General features: G+C 45.1%; 1 non-coding gene and 1 pseudogene across 1 annotated transcript; one reads left to right on the top strand and one right to left on the bottom strand.

Annotated features, from left to right (window-relative positions):
* Positions 1-811: 811 nt before the first annotated feature.
* LOC102875393 lies at positions 812-3217 on the bottom strand (annotated as a pseudogene).
* An 863-nt stretch (positions 3218-4080) lies between these two features.
* Positions 4081-4151, top strand: TRNAG-GCC. The gene has a single exon. It is a non-coding gene; the product is annotated as a tRNA-Gly (tRNA).
* Positions 4152-4678: the final 527 nt, after the last annotated feature.

Below are 4678 nucleotides of genomic sequence, written 5' to 3'. Positions count from 1 at the left end.
AGAGAGAATAGTGCAACAATGAATGAATGGAAACCCAAAATCTCTGTAAATGTTTATGAAAATTAATAAAATATAGAAAAAAAAAAAGAAAAGTTGACATGTATTTTTGGGGTGGGGAACACAATTAAATCCATGCCTTACCAGGAAGTTACCTTACCAGGACTTAAGTTTCTCTGTGATCTGATTGCAAATTCGATGTCACCTTACTCCTCCTAAATTTTAAGTATCAGTCCTCACCTCTATAGCAGCTCTGACATTTCAATCCTATCTCAATGTGTCTATCTTAAACTTATTATTTAATCCTATATTCCTTGTTAGGAATTCTTTTTTTTTTTTTTGTGAAGAATTCTTGTTAATTCTGTCACAAACACAACCTTGTGTGTTTTTTCTAAGTCTTCCTTCAGCACTGATATGAAACATTTACTACATCTGAAGGACCAACCCTTTGGCAGAAATGAAGACTAAGAAGGTATTTAAAAGTTTATTTACATTTGTATTTCAAACAACATAATCCATACATGCAAATAACGAAATACACAAAATGCAGTTGAAAATAATTTTCGAACATTGAAGTATCACATTACTAATGATACATTACCAACTTCTGCTTGCTTGAAATAGCAGAAAAGAATTGAAAAGGGAAAATTAAGTCTAATGACAGACTGCAGTTACAAAATTCTGAAGAACACTTCCTATTTAGGGACCTCCTCCCCTCTACTTCCCTCTAGTTTGAGGTCAGTAATACATAGCACAATCTAGAAGGCACACATATCAGCTCTGACAGTCACAGCTGACTCACCACCAAAGTCATTCAGTCCACCTCCTCAATGACAGGGCCAGTCCTGAGCTCCCCTTGGCAGGCTTGAGCCTCACAACCACTGGCACCAGGCATATAGCACGTCCCAGACAGCTTGGAGAACAAATGAGTCAACAAATTTGCTTTGGTTCCCTTTTCGAATGCTCATACTCCTCCTTATTTGTCAGTTGGTTTTGCTCCAGTCAAGGCTGGACTTCTTTCACACTTGTCTTCTTCAGGAATCTGGCCCTTTAGACCTTCCTTTTGTAAATAGCCCACACAGAAGACATGGACTTCTAAAGAGTTTCTGGCAGTCATCCTGAACTTCCAGACCCAGCCCTCAGTCTTGTACTGCTCAGCATCATGCGCCGTCCTCTCCACCTTCTTGCATAGCTGGCCTTTATCACTGGTGATGGTGATCTTGTGCCTCTGTCAGTTGCCACACTCAGAATGCCACTGACATTTATGTTGAAGGTCACTTTGAGCTGAGGGACACCCCATGAAGCAAGAGAGAAGTCTTTATCTCAGAGCACCCTAGGAGGCTGTTGTCCTGAGTCATGACCCTCATCTTCCCACACTTAGATCAGGACCTCAAACTGGCTGGTTGGCTGAGTAGGTGGTGAAGAGCTGGGTGTGCTTTGTGGGGATGGTGGCATTCCTCTGAATCAAAGTGGTAGTCATTCCACCTGCAATCTCGAGCCCCAGAGACAGGGTGTCACATTTAGCAGCAACAGATCCTGCCCTTTCTCACAGCTGTCCCCAATGAGAACTGCTTCTCTCAAAGTGGCACCATAGGCCACGACCTCATGGGATAAATGCTCTTGTTCAGCTCTCTGTCATTGAAGAAATCCAGCAGCAGCTTCTGCATCGTGGAAATGTGAGTGGAACCGCCCTCCAGGACACTGTCATTGATTTGGGCCTTGTCTAGCTTGGCATCCCAAAAGGACTTCTTCAAAGACACCACAGTGTTGCAAAAGATCTGAGCACAGCTCCTCAAAGCGGGTGGGTTCTAGTGATGGACATTTAGAAGCCCAAGCCTTGGAAAATATAAGTCGATCTCAAGTGTGGCCTCAGTAGTGGAGGATAGGGTGCTCTCGGCGTGTTCAGGACCACTTGTTCCAGCTCATGCCCTGCCTCCAATGTAAAATTCCACAAAGTAGTTCATCTGCTGGTTGTCAAGGTCTTATCCAGCCAAGTGAGTGTCTCCAGCCATGGCCTTCACTTCAAATGCACCAACAATAGTGATGATTGGCAGACATGTTGAAGGTTGTTGTTAGGTGCCCTTGAGCCACTTTCGACTCATAGCCACCCTACGTACAACAGCCCTGAAACCTGCTCTGAATCCTGTGTCAGCTTTACTGTCTCTGACACACCTACCCTCATTACCCTAGTCACTGTAATCAATCCATCTCATCTATAATCACTCTCTTTTTCTCCATCCCTCCACCCTTCCAAGAATGATGCCTCTCTCCAAGGACCGGTCCCTCCTTGCAACATGTCCAAAGTGTGTCAGACAAAGCCTCAGAATCCTTGCCTCCAAGGAGTAGCCTGGCTTCACCTTCTCCAGGAGGAACCTGTTTGTTCTGCTAGCCGTCCACAATATATTCAACACTTTTCTTGAGCACCACAGCTCAAAGACATCAGTTCTCTTTCTATCCCCCCTAGTCATTGTCCAGCTCTCTGACACATAGCAAGCAATTGCTAAGACTATGGCCTGGATCAGGCCCACCTTAGTCTCCAGACTGACATCGTTGCTCTCAGTACTTTGGAGAGGTCTCTGAAAGCAGACTTTCCCAATGCAAGTCCTCTCTTGATTTCCTGGCTGCTGGTACCAAGAGTGTTGATTGTGGGGCAAGCAAACTAAAGCTGTTAACAATCTCAATCTCTATCTATCATGAGACTGCAAATCGGCTCAGTGGTGAGAATCTTTGTTTTCTTGTTGTGCTTCAAGCCATATTGAAGGCTGCAGTACTTGATCTTCTGGAGCAAGAGGTTTAGGTCTGGTAGAAAACCAGCGTGTTGTGCACTCCAGTGCCCCACCGGTCCAGCCAGTAGACAAGGGAGGCCACTGATGATCCTCAGCAAGTTAAACTCTGTAGTGGCGACAGCGTTCTTGGTAGCCTGGCGCTGCGAGTGGTTTGGAGCAGGCCGACACCGAGATCACAGCGTGCCTCAGTGATAGACACAGACACGCTTCATCACAGCTGAGCCCTCCTCAGGGTGAACCGCCTTGTTCTCGCAGTGAGAGACGCGCACCTGGGGCTTGCGGTTTTAGCTCACCTGGAAGGGCGGGTACTTCATGTCCATGGCAACCATGGCCTTGCGCCCAACCAGCCGCTTCGCGCCCAGCACTGAGTTCAAGACCTCTAGGTCAGATATCCGAGCGTGATGAAGTCGCCACACGGCCGCGTTGGAGGGCATCAAGACAAAAGTATGCGGTGCCCTGGTCGGTGCCAATAGCCATTTCACTGGCAGCAGACATGGTTGTGGTTTTTTTGTGCTCCAGAGGACGAGTTGGTCGCGGGGTTAGATACAAAGTGAGAAATGCAGTCAGCCGCTCGAGGTTGAAGAATAGGTGGTCTCAACAGTGTTATCCTTGCAGCTTCTTTCCAGCCAGCTCGGATTTGCATTGCTCCGCTTCCATGGTCCTTTTATCCCTCTGTTTCCGGTGACTCACCTCCTCCTGCCCCGGTCGCGGTGCACCTTCCCGCGCCTTCTCCGCGAGCCACAGCCGCGCGGGTTGCCCGGGCTCCCTCAGCCGGGAAGGGCGCCGCACTCCGTGGAGGAGGATCGCCCAGGTGAGACCGAGCGCTGGCGAATACCCTGGCTTCTTTTGCTGCTGAAACTTGAGAAGTGAGGAGAAAGTTCCAGCTTCCCCAAGCTTGTTTGTAGGGCCCTTGAAGTTGGTTAAGGTCAACCAACTCAACAACTTCTTGAAAGAACAAATTTCTCCTTCTTATTGGTTTTAGGCCTTAGGGAGCCCTCTGAGTCTAGTAGTTTAGGAAAACCAAAAACATATTTAAAAAAAAAATAATTAGCCCATTAAAAATAAAAAGAATTCACATTAAGGACAAATAATTTTTGCCAAATTAATAAAATACTGAAATCATTAAAAAAAAATATTACAATGCAGATAGAGCCAGCCATTGCCTTTAATTCAAACGTAGTAATTTTTAAAATACAACTTTATAGTGGTATTTGTAAAATTACGCAACTATTCTTACGGTCAATTAAGAACACAGGCTAAGTTAAGAGTTGGTGTTGGAGAAGCTTAATTGTCTTGAGCATTGGTGGTTCAGTGGTAGAATTCTCGCCTGCCACGCGGGAGGCCCGGGTTCGATTCCCGGCCAATGCAAAAGTACATTTTGAGTAAAACAAAGTTAGTTTTAGTAGTGTAAACAAAATGTTAGGTTAAGAAGTAAAATTCTTTTAATTTCATTTTCCATTCTCTTTACTGAGTCACTTTCATCACATAAATTGAGATACCGCAGTGTTCCTAAAAGTCAGATAAATTCATTCTTGTAACGCACGACCAACGCTCTTCAGTATTTTAGGTGAGCATCCTCCCTCCAGGCTGATTAGAAAGGCAGATACACTATTTACATTTTTCTTTACCTTCTAAGTGAGTTCTGAGCTTTCACCCAAGGACTCAGAGTGACAAATTCCACCACGCAGTTATCTATGCCCGAGAAGCTGGAAGGCTAGATGGACTCTTATCAACAAAATCAAACTATCAGTAAAGCCTGGCCTAAGGCTTTGCTGGTTCAGTCTTGTTCCACGTTCTTTAGCCAAGAATATTTAATTTAAATTTTTTGGTGTTAGAACTTCTATCAGAAACCAAAGACTTTTTGAAAATGTGAGAGTGGAAATGTGGCAAGGTGG

This window comes from Elephantulus edwardii, unplaced genomic scaffold (genome assembly GCF_000299155.1).
Source record: "Elephantulus edwardii isolate Elephantulus edwardi_28Jun2011 unplaced genomic scaffold, EleEdw1.0 scaffold00446, whole genome shotgun sequence".
NCBI lineage: Eukaryota > Metazoa > Chordata > Mammalia > Macroscelidea > Macroscelididae > Elephantulus > Elephantulus edwardii.
The sequence above is the reverse complement of the archived record's forward strand: the minus strand, read 5'-3'. Positions and strand labels throughout refer to the sequence as shown.